Below are 15,312 nucleotides of genomic sequence, written 5' to 3'. Positions count from 1 at the left end.
AATAGCCAGGACATGGAAGCAACCTAGATGTCCATCAGCAGGTGAGTGGATAAGAAAGCAGTGGTACATATACACAATGGAGTATTACTCAGCCATTAAAAAGAATACACTTGAATCAGTCGTAATGAGGTGGATGAAACTGGAGCCTATTATACAGAGTGAAGTAAGCCAGAAAGAAAAACACCAATACAGTATACTAACGCATATATATGGAATTTAGAAAGATGGTAACAATAACCCTGTATACAAGACAGCAAAAGAGACACTGATGTATAGAACAGTCTTTTGGACTCTGTGGGAGAGGGAGAGGGTGGGATGATTTGGGAGAATGGCACTGAAATATGTATAATATCATATATGGAACGAGTCGCCAGTCCAGGTTCGATGCTCGATACTGGATGCTTGGGCTGGTGCACTGGGACGACCCAGAGGGATGGTATGGGGAGGGAGGAGGGAGGAGGGTTCAGGATGGGGACCACATGTATACCTGTGGTGGATTCTTTTTGATATTTGGCAAAACCAATACAATATTGTAAAGTTTAAAGGTAAAATAAAATTAAAAAAAAAAAAAGCAGAGGTTTTACTTTGTTGATAAAGGGCCTTATAGTCCAACCTATGGTTTTTCCAGTATTCATGTATGGATGTGAGAATTTGACCATAAAGAATGCTGAGTGCAGAAGAATTGATGCTTTCAAACTTCAGTATTAGAGAAGACTCTTGAGAGTCCCTTGGACAGCAAGGAGATCAAACCAGTCAATCCTAAAGGAAATCAGTCTTGAATATTCATTGGAAGGACTAATGCTGAAGCTTCAGTACTTTGGCCACGTTATGGGAAGAGCCGACTCACTGGAAAAGACCCTGATGCTGGAAAGGCAGAAGGTATGAAGAGAAGGGGACGATAGAGGATGAGATGGTTGGATGGAATCACTGATTCAATGGACATGAGTTTGAGTAAGCTCTGGGAGATGGTAAGAACAGGGATTCCTGGTATGCTGCAGTCCATGGGGTCACAAAGAGTTGGACACGACTGAGCAATTGAACAATGAACTTACTCCATTATTCTTGCCTGGATAATTCCATGGATAGAGGATCTGGCAGTCTACAGTCCATGGGGTTATGCAGAGTGTGACATGACTGTGTGACTAACACTAGTACTATACAGTAGAGATGACAAAAGGATTCAAGGACTTAAATCTGATAGACACAGTACCTGAAGAACTAAGGACAGAGGTGCATAACATTTTACAGGAAGAGGGACCAAAACCATCCCACCAAAAATAGAAGTGCAAGAAGACAAAGTGTTTGTCTGAGGAGTCTTTCCCAATAGCTGATGAATGAAGAGAAGTGAGAAGCAAGGGAGAAAGGGAAAGATATACCCAACTGAATGCAGAGTTCCACAGAATAGCAATAGAGATAAGAAGGGCTTCTTTAATAAATAATGCAAAGAAATAGAGGAAAACAACAGAATGAGTAAAGCTAGAGATCTTGTCAAGAAAATTGGAGAATTTAAGGGAACATTTCATGCAAGGGAGGAATGATAAAGAACAGAAATGGTAAGAACCTAACAGAGGCAGATGAGATTAAGAAGCATGCTTGTTTGCTAAGTCTCTTCAGTGGTGTCTGATTCTTTGTGATGCTATAAACTGTAGCTCACCAGGCTCCTCTTCTCATGGAATTCTCTAGGCAAGAATATTGGAGTAGGTTGCCATGGCATCCTCTAGGGGGTCTTTCCAACCCAGGGGTTGAACCGCTGTCTCTTACATCTCTTCCATTGGCAGTTGGTTTCTTTTCCCACTAGTGCTATCTGGGAAGCCCAAGATTAAGAAGAGGTGGTAAGTAGAACTATACAAAAAAGGTCTTAATGACCCAGATAACCATGACGCTGTGGCCACTCACCTAGAGCCAGATACTCTGGGGTGTGAAGCCTTACTAAGAACAAAGCTAGTGGAGGTGATGAAATTCCAGATGAGGTATTTCAAATCCTAAAAGATGATGCTGTTAAAATGTCACACTTAATATGTTAGCAAATTTGGAAAACTCAGTAGTGGCCACAAGACTGGAAAATGTCAGTTTTTAATTCCAGTCCCAAAGAAGGACAATGCCAAAGAACGTTCCTTCCTAGGAAGCAGTGACAGACTTTATTTTCTTGGTCTCCAAAATCACTGTGGATAGTGACTGAAGTCTTGAACTTAGACACTTTCTCCTAGGAAAGAAAATTATGATAAACCTGCTTTTGTTCAGTCACCAAAACATGTCCAAGTTTTTATGACTCCATGGACTGAAGCACACCAGGCTTCCCTGTCTTTCACTATCTCTTGGAGTTTGCCAAAGTTCATGTCTATTGTATCAGTAAAGCCATACAGTCATCTCATTCAAAACTACACAGCTTATTATAAAGCAAAGACATCGCTTTGCTGACAAGGCCTGTATATTCAAAGCTGTGTTTTTTCCAGTCACAAATGACTATGACAGTTGGACCATAAAGAAGACTAAGTGCCAGAGAATTGATGCTTTTGCATTCTGGTGCTGGAGCATGCTCTTGAGATTCTCTTGGACTTTAAGAAGATCAAACCAATCAATCCTAAAGGAAATCAGTCCTGAATATTCATTGGAAGGACTGATGCTGAAGCTGAAGCTCCAATACTTTGGCCACCTACTGTGAAGAACCGACTCCTTGGAAAAGATCCTGATGCTGGGAAACATTGAAGGCAAGAGGAGAAGAAGAAGGCAGAAGATAAGATGGCTAGATAGCATCACTGACTCAGTGAACACAAATTTAAGAAAACTCCAGGAGATAGTGAAGGACAGGGACATCTTGTGTGCTATTGTCTCTGTGGTTGCTAAGAGTCGGACACCACTTAGCAAGTGAACAATAATGCTTAGGAATGAGATGGCAGGATCATATAACAACTCCATTTTGACTTTTCTGAGGAAGCTCCATGCTGTTCTCCCTAGTGGCTGCACACATATACATTCCCACCAACAGTGTAGGATGGTTCCCTTTTTTCCACACCCTCTCTAGTATTTATTTGTATACTCTTTAAACACAGCTATTCTGACCAGTGTGAAGTGGTACTTCATTATAGTTTTGATTTGTTTTCTCCAATAATTAGCAATGTTAGGCATCTTTTCATGTACCTATTGGCCATCTGTATGTCTTCTTTGGGGAAATTCAGCTGTCTCCTCCTCATATATAGTATTTCTTTTAAGTATTATTTCCCACTCAGTTATCTTCTTCTCTGGACAATCATCTCAGTGTCAGCTGCTTCAGAGTTGGTAGGTTCCTTATTTTTAGAGCTGAATAATATTCCATTTTCTGACTGTGCCATAGTTTATTCATTCACCTACTGAAAGACATTTTGGTTTGTTTCAAATTTTGGCAATTATAAATAAAGCTGCTATAACAATGTATATGCAATTTTTTGTGTGAACTCCTTTAGGTAAATACCAAGGAGCACAATTGATGGATCACATAGAAAGAGCAAGCTTAGTTTTGTAAGAAATTACCAAACTGTTTTCCAAAGTGGCTGTACCATTTTGATTGTCCATCAGAAATGAATGAACATTCTTGTTCATATCTTTTTTAAAATATAAATTTATTTATTTTAATTGGAGGCTAATTACTTTACAATATTGTAGTGGTTTTGCCATACAGTCACATGATCCACCAGGGGTGTACATGTGTTCCCCATCCTGAACCCCCCTCCCACCTCCCTCCCCATCCCACCCCTCTGGGTCATCCCAGTGCACCAGCCCTGAGCACCCTGTCTCATGCATCAAACCTGGGCTGGCGATCCTTTTCACATATGATAATATACATGTTTCAATGCCATTTGATGTTCTTGGTGTTCTGGATTTTAGCCATAGAAATAGGTGTGTAGTAGTATCTCATTGTTTTGTTTGTTTGTTTGTTTCTCCTGAAGGTGCTTGATGTGAAGTGTCTCTTCATATGCTTATTAACTATCTGCATATCTTCTTTGGTGAGAGGTCTGTTCTGATAAAGTGTCTTTTAAGGTCTTTGGTCCATTTTAAAATTAGGTTTTATTTTAGAAATATATTGGCCTTGCATGTTTTATTTGGGTATTAAAATATTGAATTATTAAACGTGGGCTATGAGCTACCTGTGTTTCTTTGAGCTTCTACCTCCTTAAAAGCAGGGTTCCACATATATAAAGCTAATACTTCAGGTACCAGTTTCATGTTCTTCTCAACAGACATTGTTAAATAATAATAACAAAAATTCTGGTGTTTTCTGGTGTTTTTTTTTTTTTAACAATATGTACTTAAATTCACCTTCTAAATTTTAAGATGAATTCATTTTAAATCATTTTGTTAGTATACTATTAATTCACCATTTCCTGGGATTGCTTGTTTATAACCCTTGGGTCACTAGAGAAACAACTTTTGGCATACATTTTTTCATCTTTCACACATGACAACAAGAATTGTCATTCATTCTGAGTGGCAAATTAGTTCTAGTTAATCGTCCTCTCATGGTTATGGCCATATTTTAGGACCAAAATGATCTTACTTGGTACTGAATATAATTAATAGAATTTCAGTTTCTCTACCCAGACAGAAAAGGATGTTCACCTCATTAGGATCATCATCTGGACATAATATCAATCAGAAAACAAGAGAAGCAGAAGAATCATTTTTTACTGTATAACCAAGGATATACCTTCTCTCAATACAGACTGACTTCACTAACAATTACTCAGGTAATCACTTTTCACCATCAGTTCAGTTCAGTTGCTCAGTCACATCTGACTCTTTGCTACCCCATGAATCACAGCACGCCAGGCCTCCCTGTCCATCACCAACTCCCGGAGTTCACTCAGACTCATGTCCATCAAGACAGTGAAGCCATCCAGCCATCTCATCCTCTGTCGTCCCCTTCTCATCCTGCCCCCAATCCCTCCCAGCATCAGGGTATTTTCCAATGAGTCAACTCTTCGCATGAGGTAGCCAAAGTATTGGAGTTTCAGCTTCAGCATCAGTCCTTCCAATGAACACCCAGGACTGATCTCCTTTAGAATGGACTGGTTGGATCTCCTTGCAGTTCAAGGGACTCTCAACAGTCTTCTGCAACACCACAGTTCAAAAGCATCAATTCTTCGGCACTCATCTTTCTTCACAGTCCAACTCTCACATCCATACATGACCACTGGAAAAACCATAGCCTTGACTAGACGGACCTTTGTTGGCAAAGTAGTATCTCTGCTTTTCAATATGCTATCTAGATTGGTCATAACTTTCCTTCCAAGGAGTAAGCGTCTTTTAATTTCATGACTGCAATCACCATCTACAGTGATTTTGCAGCCCCCCAAAATAAAGTCTGACACTGTTTCCCCATGTATTTCCCATGAAGTGATGGGACCAGATGCCATGATCTTCGTTTTCTGAATGTTGAGCTTTAAGCTAAACTTTTCACTCTCCTCTTTCATTTTCATAGAGGCTTTTTAGTTCCTCTTCACTTTCTGCCATAAGGGTGGTGTCATCTGCATATCTGAGTTTATTGATATTTCTCCTAGCAATCTTGATTCAATCTTGTGCTTCTTCCAGCCCAGTGTTTCTCATGATGTACTCTGCATATAAGTTAAATAAGCAGGGTGACAATATACAGCCTTGACGTATTCCTTTTCCTATTTGGAACCAGTCTGTTGTTCCATGTCCAGTTCTAACTGTCACAGAAACGCTCCAGCTTTGATGGACCACGCAGAAGCATGCTGGCTGCAACAGACCACACAGAAGCACGGCCAAAAGGAGCTACCCCATGTCCGAGGTCAGGGCGGCTACCGAGAGAAGCAATCCGACGTCCAAGGAGCGGCGGCTGCGTGGGCACAGAAAGGCCGAGAGGAGCTACTCCATGTTCAAGGTCAGGAGGGGTGGCCATGAGGAGATACCCCTCGTCCAAGGTAAAAGATATCCAAGTAAGATGGTAGGTGTTGCGAGAGGGCAGACACACTGAAACCATAATCACAGAAAACTAGCCAATCTGATCACATGGACCACAGCCTTGTCTAACTCAATGAAACTAAGCATGCCGTGTGGGGCCACCAAAGATGGATGGGTCATGGTGGAGAGGTCTGACAGAATGCGGTCCACTGGAGAAGGGAATGGCTAACCACTTCAGTATTCTTGCCTTGAGAACCCCATGAACAGTGTGAAAAGGCAAAATGATAGGTTACTGAAAGGGGAACTTCCTGGGTCGGTAGGTGCCCAATATGCTACTGGAGATCAGTGGAGAAATAACTCCAGAACGAATGAAGGGATGGAGCCAAAGCAAAAACAATACACAGTTGTGGATGCAACTGGTGATAGAAGCAAGGTCCAATGCTTTAAAGAGCAAAATTCATAGGAACCTGGAATGTCAGGTCCATGAATCAAGGAGAATTGGAAGTGGTCAAACAGGAGATGGTAAGAGTGAACATTGACATTCTAGGAATCAGTGAATTAAGATAGCCTGGAATGGGTGAATTTAACTCAGATGACCATTATATCTACTACTGTGGGCAGAAATCCCTTAGAAGAAATGGAGTAGCCATCATGGTCAGTAAAATAGTCCGAAATGCAGTACTTGGATGCAATCTAAAAAATGACAGAATGATATCTGTTCATTTCCAAGGCAAACCATTCAATATCATGGTAATCCAAGCCTATGCCCCAACCAGTAATGCTGAAGAAGCTGAATGGTTCTATGAAGACCTACAAGACCTTTTAGAACTAACACCCAAAAAAGATGTCCTTTTCATTACAGGGAACTGGAATGCAAAAGTAGGAAGTCAAGAAACACCTGGAGTAACAGGCAAATTTGGCCTTGGAGTACGGAATGAAGCAGTGAAAAGGCTAATAGAGTTTTGCCAAGAGAACACACTGGTCATAGCAAACACTCTCTTCCAACAACACAAGAGAAAACTCTACACATGGACATCACCAGATGGTCAATACTGAAATCAGATTGATTACAATGTTTGCAGCCAAAGATGGAGAACTCTATACAGTCAGCAAAAACAAGACTGGAATCTGACTGTGGCTCAGATCATGAACTCCTTATTGCCATATTCAGACTTAAATTGAAGAAAGTGGGGAAAACCACTAGACCATTCAGGTATGACCTAAATCAAATCCTTTATGATTATACTGTGGAAGTGAGAAATAGATTTAAGGGATTAGATGTGATAGACAGAGTGCCTGATGAACTATGGACTGAGGTTCCTGACATTGTACAGGAGACAGGGATCAAGACCATCCCCATGGAAAAGAAATGCAAAAAAGCAAAATGGCTGTCTGGGGAGGCCTTACAAATAGCTGTGAAAAGAAGGGAAGTGAAAAGCAAAGGAGAAAAGGAAAGATATAAGCATCTGAATGCAGAGTTTCAAAGAATAGCAAGGAGAGATAAGAAAGATTTCCTCAGTGATCAATGCACAGAAATAGAGGAAAACAACAGAATGGGGAAGACTAGAGATCTCTTCAAGAAAATTAAAGATACCAAGGGAACATTTCATGCAAAGATGGGTTCGATAAAGGACAGAAATGATATGGACCTAAAAGAAGCAGAAGATATTAAAAAGAGGTGACAAGAATACACAGAAGAACTGTACAAAAAAGATCTTCATGACTAAGATAATCACGATGGTATGATCACTCACTTAGAGCCAGACATCCTGGAATGTGAAGTCAAGTAGGCCTTTTCACCATAATGGCTCTTTAAAAATGATATGTTGATGTTACAATTTCAGGCAAAATTACTTTCACTTATTTGACACAATGAGTTTCCCAGTTGGCACAGTGGTAAAGAATCCACCTTCCGATGCAGGAGATGCAAGAGATGAGTGTTTGACTCTTAGGTCGGAAAGATCCCTTGGATAAGGAAATGGCAACCCACTCCAATATTCTTGTCTGGAAAATTCCATGGACAGAGGAGCCTGATGGATTATATAGTCCATGGAGTCTCAAAGAGTCAGAAATGACTGAGCATGCATTCATGGTTTGACACAATAAATAGAGTATATCACATGGAATACATTAGATAAATATGCTGTATTTAGATCAACACCAAGAGTAGTGTTTTGCATACATACATTAACAACAACAACAAAAAAAAACAATGAAGAGGAATCATCCTCTACAACTTTTCAGAAGGTTGTGTGTGTGTCCTATTTCTATATGTTTTGAGCCCTTTGATGAAAGTTTTAGCACTTCATTAAATCAAGTTAAACCGAAAATCTTCTGTGCTTCAATTATATTTAAATATGTTTCAAATTGATCCTCTCAATTTGTGAGAAGAATATGAGATTTGGAAAGATTCAAATATAGTGAAAATAATGGTACAGAAAGAATGGGCCTTCCAAATGGTTGCTCCCCGGAACTCACTTGCAACTGTTAACATCCATGCTCAAATCTTCATTTCATATTTTAACAAGTACAATAAATCTTTATTTCATTAAATTTTATGTATGTACTATTTGTGTACTTTCAAATTGTTGTTTATTACTTTTGTCATTCATTTTTATTGGTCATTTGATATATTTTTATCTGTGATATACTTAAGCATATTTTTGGCTGGGATTTTATTGATCCTAAAAAATCACTGAAAAAGTACTGTTTCCATTTTCTTATTTGTACTTAATATTGGGGTCAGGAAGAGACAAAATTCAGTGAAAAGAGGATTGGTAAACTAAGCAGGAGAGAAAGATAGGAAAAATATACGTGAAATACCATCCCATTTCCTATAAATGGCTCCTACTTTCCTTAGGGTCTCAGTACCTCTCATTCTGCTGAATGCTAAAAAATTAAGTTTGAGTTGTGGAAAACCCAACTTTTAATGTTTGTGTGGTGCCTGCATTCTGGAAGTGTATTATTGATGCCCCTAGAAAGCACAACCACCTGACGTTAAATATAGCATAGAGGTGATGAAGATTAAATTTGTGCAGAAGCTGATGATTTTGTCGATAGGTTCCTGAGTCTCAAACCCATGTTGTATGCCTAAAATTACATTTGTTGTAGGTGATATTACTACTAAGTTGTTCTGAGAGGTGTCACTTACTCCATATAATTGAAACAGAGTGTATTTCTACAAACATTAGCATGTCATAAATCATATGGGTTTTGGAAAACTACTGGCTTTCAACAGTTTTACTTAATGAAAATTAACACAATAAAATGTCTTCATTGCAGGAATCATGCTGCAATGGAATCCATTTAAAACAGATGGCTTTCTTTTTTTTTTTTTTTCTTGAAAGACTAAAATATCTTGCCAAAATAAGATAGGCAAAAAGAAAAAAAAGTTTGATTATTTAACAGCGCATGATTTGTAATGGATGGGGTATTAGAGAATAACAGTGATGAATACCAGAATTGATCTCATGTCACCAACTTAAGATTTTATTTTTGGTAGCATTTTACAGTGACATATGGTAAAGGTAGCTAAAGTGTTAGACCAGAAATGAGGGTTGTGGGAAAAAAATCCGATTTTGTTCCATAAAAATTGTGAATTGGAGCAGTCTTTTAAAATATTAGTTCAGCTGAGACTTTCTGATGAGTAGGAAGGTCTGAGTAATTTGCTTTGGAAAGTAGTCATTTGAAATTGCTGGCTGTTTGTTTGAGAGCTAATGAGAGTGGGTAATGTGTAGCATACTTTTAAAAGAATCACTTAAAGCTAAATGTTCCTTTTAAAATGACATCTTTGCTCAACCAAACTCCCAGCAGAGAATTACTACAATTGTGTACATTTATATTAGACAAGTTTAGGCTAAAAGCGTATTAAATGAGACATTTGCAAGATCTTCAGAAAATTAATTTATACTAAATTTGGCAAAATAACAAGAGAGGGGATATTCTCATAGATTTTTGGCATGCTCAAACATTAGGCATAACATTTGTGGAAATGTAATTAAGTGCATAAAATATACTTCATAATAGTGCAGTTGGCCATAAAAGGGAGAAAAGCCTCTATTATAAAAATGAAAACATCTAAGGCAAGAGTAGCTATCCAATGTGAGCATCTGGAGCTTTACTGTTGATTATTATCGATGGGATATTTTCTTTCTAACGTGGGGAAGGTAAGGAAGAATTTTAGAACCTAACAATGCATATATTCTTTAGCTTGTGACAATACATTTTTTTTTTGCTTTGAAATGTTTAATAAGTACTTAAATACAAGAATTATATGTGCAAGAAATAAGACTTCTCATTACCATTTCCTCTATGAATACTTTTGGTATTTGTGATTTTTTCACTTTATATAAAATTACTTTACATTTTATGCATTATATAATATAAGAACAATGGGAGAGTTTGACAAAGACTATTACTATAACAAGAATTTTTAAAATTAGCTGACCAAAAACTGGTCTATATTTAAATGCTATCCATACTATTTGATAGGCAGACACTAGATTAGAAACTATACCTTCTAGACTCAATTATCCATCTCCCTCAGCTACTTATCACAGTTGTCTTCTAGAATCCCAGATGGATTTAATGTGTGTAGAGGGAACAAACACTTTCCATTACTCCCAATTCCAAAATCTAACTCCAGTCTAAGAAGATGGAAGTCCAAATGGGGAAACCTTTATCAGTCTAGAGCAGCCGCCATGGATCCAGGGAAGAAGAAAACTGTGCCTACTTTAAAATCCAGAGTTCAACTTGCCTTAGAGAAAGAGTTTAATTGTACCTGGGTAAAGGATAGATCATCCATCTTTGAGATGGGATTATCACTGGAAACTATTAAGTAAGCTTATATTTACTGCAAACTTCTTATTTGGCTTAATTTTGAGTTCCTGTAGTTATGTGAATCAAATTCTTGGAATAGAGTGTTTGCCTGACAATTTTGATCCCAGTTTTGAAGATGTGTTACTTCTGTCATTGTTTGGGACAGTCTAGCATCACACTTGAAATTGAGGAGGGATAAAGCTTCAATGAGAGGTATCGTTGGAGGAATCTCTCTTAGCCTGTTCCCTAAATGTTCCCTAAATGTCTCTCTATCTTGTAGCTTACAGACTCAGCTTTAAGAACAAATGGGACTGTAAAATCTGTAATCCAACACTAGAAAACAGATTTATTGTCATGCTTATGGTCAAACTAAGGCCTTATTCTCTAATTTGAATTACCAGGTTGTTATCTTGCTATTGAGATGTTTTATATAATAGCCCTCGTGGGTCAGATGGTAACGCGTCTGCCTGCAGTGCTGGAGACCTGGGTTCAGTCCCTGGGTCAGGAAGATCTGCTGGAGAAGGAAATGGCAACCCACTCCAGTACTCTTGCCTGGAAAATTCCATGGATGGAGGAGCCTGGTGGGCTACAGTCCATGGGGTCGCAAAGAGTCGGACATGACTGAGCGACTTTACTTTCACTTTCATATAATAGCCCACATGTATTATTTTGATATTGTAAACTGCATTACTTCAAAATTCAGTGATGTTAAAAACAAAATTCAACTAAGTAAATTTTAAAGATCTTATTGGCTTTGTTCATAAATTAGCATGCAATCTAGTAGACAGAAGGAGCTCTCAGGTGCTGTACAAAAATGAAAGACTTATAGATGGAAGGGAGTAGGAATAAGGAAGTTACACTAGACAGAAAAGCAAATTGGTTATGGTAAGGTCACTTTCCTTTAGATTGCATGGATATAACAGGCAGAGTAGATAACTCGTGCTGATTAAGCAATTCTTGATTGATTGACTTAAAATTCTATTTTTGGGTGAGTGGTGACTGTAAGTCTTGGTTTGATGACATGGAGTTTACAATAAACAACTCCATTTTGGGCCTGTTGTCTTATTTTTAACAGTGACTTAAGCATTTTTGGTGATTCCAGAGTGTTTGTGTCAGCCAGCTGGCTCTTCTGGTACAGGCTGAGTCGTGTCTGAGGAAGGCTGCAGTATTGGTTGGTCTAGGCTGTCCTCAGCCAAGATGGCTCATGCCCCATGTTACCCCTTACCTTCCAACAAGTCATGTGGAAATGAAATTTTTATAGGCTTTTGCATCAGCAACCTAGCAATTTCTATTAAAATTAAATATGTACAAACACTTAAAATGAGCAATGGCATTATTAGAATATTGTCATGTAGAAATAAGAGAAATGCGAGGACACCAAGCTATGAAGAAAAATTAAGAACTTTCTGAAAGCAAAAAAGTTGAGTTTACCATTCACACTTTCAATAAAGAAACTACTAAAGGATATGCTCAGGAAAGAAGAAACTGGAAATAGAGGGGGAAAGGAGAGCAGAGGAAAGAATTGTGATAAAAGACATTTATTAAATGAATTTAAAAATTGGCTATTAGAAAGCAGCATGAAGTAATGACATATTTGATGAGTATCAAAACAAGATGGAGCTAAAATACTAGAAGAACATGTTCTCAAACAATTTATTTTAAAGTATTCTTTAAAAAATGCTGCAGTGTGCCCCAACACAAAAAGACCTTAGATTGTATTTTTAAAGAAAGGCATGGTATTCAAGAAAGATGAGATGCAACCACAAAGCTGAAAGAAATTTTTGGTAATAAGAAGGGATCTTAGGGTGACAGCTTTATATATGTACAACATGTTCACAATACCATGTAAAACATAAGGGTGATAGGAATTAAATAATTGTAGAATTTTGACAATATTGAGAAGACAGAGACTTATTATTTTGAAATTTAGAAAAAATTGTGTTAAGAATTAAGGTGAGTTAAGGGTGAATGATGTCAGTGAAAATGGCAAATTAAGGACCTCCCGAAATTCCACCCTTCATAAAAGCAATGATACACTGGCAAAGTTGTCAAAATCTTTTTCTTTTCTTTTTTTTTTAGAACTTTGGAAATTAACTAAAGACCTGTATCATCCAGAGAGCCTTTAAGAAAAACAACTGAATCTAGGTAAGAACAGAGAGTTCTGTGGTATTCTCACTTACCCCAGTTCCATTTCACACTCTTCAACTTAACAGTAACCTTGAAAATACAAGTTAACATTTCCAATATTGAAGGGAAAGAGCTGTTGTCCTTCAGTCACTAAGTTGTGTCTGACTCTTTACAACCGCATGGACTGTAGCATGCCAGGCTTCCCTGTCCTTGGCTATCTCCCAGAGTTTGCTCATACTCCTTGTTGTCCAAGGGAACCTTCAAGGGTCTTTTTCAGTATCACAATTCGAAAGCATCAATTCTTTAGCAGTCGGCCTTCTTTACGGTCCAAATCTCACATCTGTACATGACCATTGGAAAAACCATAGCTCTGACTATACAGACCTTTGTTAAAGTGGTGTCTTTGCTTTTTAATATGCTGTCCAGGTTTGTCATAGATTTTCTTCCAAGGAGCAAGTGTCTTTTAATTTTGTGGCTACAGTCACCATCCACAATTATTTTAGAGCCCAATAAAATTTCTAAGGAATTATCATTATTTTGATCCATCTACTGGTCTCCTGAAATACTTCACTTGAAAAGATCATCTTTAACCTAAGTGTTCACCTCATGCTAAAAGCCTCTTTGGAAGACATTTATCAAAAATATTTATAAATAAATATTCCCAAGGCAATAGATAACATTTGGGGTAAACCATAGACTAATGAAAAGCTTAAAAGGGAAAACTGTGGAATGACATGTCCATAGGGTTTTGAAATGCTTTGACATACTTCTGGGAATCTAGAAAGCTATGCATATGTGTAAGGTCATGTATGAGCTTGTTACTGAATCCATGCACCATTTGCTCACTACATGACAGGCCAATAATCAGGAGATGAGGTGTTGAGGCAAGCAATAGAGATTTTATACAGAAAACAGTGGGTCCTAGAAGATGGCAGACTAGTGTCCTGGAGTACCATTGTATCAGGATCTCGATGCCAGTTTATTTTATAGACAGGGAGAAGAGGTGAGGAAATAAAGTAAAAAGGTCTTAAATCTTACAAAATATCTTCTGGGTTGGCCAGCATGGGGGAAGAGATGTGTTAATTTCTTCTATCCTGCAGCCATTTACTAGTGGGAAGCATCAGAATGTCTCCCTGTGAGCTGGACAAAGGCACTTTCAGATCAGATCAGATCAGATCAGATCAGTCGCTCAGTCGTGTCCGACTCTTTGCGACCCCATGAATCGCAGCATGCCAGGCCTCCGTGTCCATCACCAACTCCTGGAGTTCACTCAGACTCACATCCATCGAGTTGGTGATGCCATCCAGCCATCTCATCCTCTGTCGTCCCCTTCTCCTCCTGCCCTCAATCCCTCCCAGCATCAGAGTCTTTTCCAATGAGTCAACTCTTCGCATGAGGTGGCCAAAGTACTGGAGTTTCAGCTTTAGCATCATTCCTTCCAAGGAAATCCCAAGGCTTTAGTTTAACATTAAAGCAGAGGGGCAGGGTTCCCAGAGGCAGGCCATTATGTATGCTTACATCTATAAACAGCATCCTGTTAGTGATTATAGTAACAAAAACAACAAAATGCAAAGGTTAAAGTAAAAGAAACAGATTCAACATGGAGTCAGATTCTGTTCTTCCCTGTTACATGCTCAGGTAAGACATTAAAGACACAAAGAAATGGAAAGATGTCCTAAGTTCATGTACTGAAAAGCAATATTAAGATGGCAAGACTCCCCAGATTGAGCTATCAATTCAATGCAATCTCTACCAAAGTATCTGTTTACTTTTTTTGCAGAAATGAAGAGCTGATACTGAAAATAATCTGGAAATACAAGGGACACAGAATAGTGTCTTGAAAAAGAACAAAGTTGGAAGACTCAGCCCTTTTCTATTTCAAAAGTTATTACACAGCTATAGTAATCAAGGGTATGTGGTATTGGTATTAGAATAGATATATAAATTAGTGGGATAAAACTAAGAGTCCAGAAATAAACCCATGCATCTCCTGTCAGCTGGCTTCGACAATAGTGCCAAGATTATACTCTGGGGAATTTATAGTCTTTTTAACAAACAGTGCTGAGACATGTGGTTATCCACATGTAAAAATGAATTTGGAGCCCTACTCATACCATGTACAAAACAACTCAAAATAGATCAAAGACTTAAATGTAAGAGCTGATATCGTGAAACTTCTGAAAGAAAATAGAGATGTATATACTCATGACTTTAGTTAGACAAAGCTTTCTTTTAAGACCACCAAGCCACAAGCAACCTTCCTTAATCTGTTCAGGCTGCCATAGAAAAATGCTACAAATTGGGTAGCTTATAAACAATAGAAATTTATTTTTCACAGTTTTGGATGCTGATAAGTCCAAGATCATGGCTCTGGCAGATTCAGTGTGGTGGCTGGTGAGGGCTTACTTTCTCATTCATATGTGGTGCCTTCTTGTTATGTCCTCACATGGTGAAAATGGCTAGGAACCT

At 38.3% G+C, this 15,312-nt stretch overlaps 1 long non-coding RNA gene across 1 annotated transcript; it reads left to right on the top strand.

Moving 5' to 3' along the window:
- Nucleotides 1-1,710: 1,710 nt before the first annotated feature.
- LOC132346856 (uncharacterized) lies at nt 1,711-15,009 on the top strand. The gene is made up of 3 exons (XR_009496821.1): nt 1,711-1,832; nt 12,796-12,861; nt 14,624-15,009. It is a non-coding gene; the product is annotated as an uncharacterized lncRNA (long non-coding RNA).
- Nucleotides 15,010-15,312: the final 303 nt, after the last annotated feature.

Source organism: Bos taurus, chromosome 13 (assembly GCF_002263795.3).
Source record: "Bos taurus isolate L1 Dominette 01449 registration number 42190680 breed Hereford chromosome 13, ARS-UCD2.0, whole genome shotgun sequence".
In the NCBI taxonomy this organism is placed as follows: domain Eukaryota; kingdom Metazoa; phylum Chordata; class Mammalia; order Artiodactyla; family Bovidae; genus Bos; species Bos taurus.
This window is presented reverse-complemented; position numbering and strand designations above follow the sequence as displayed.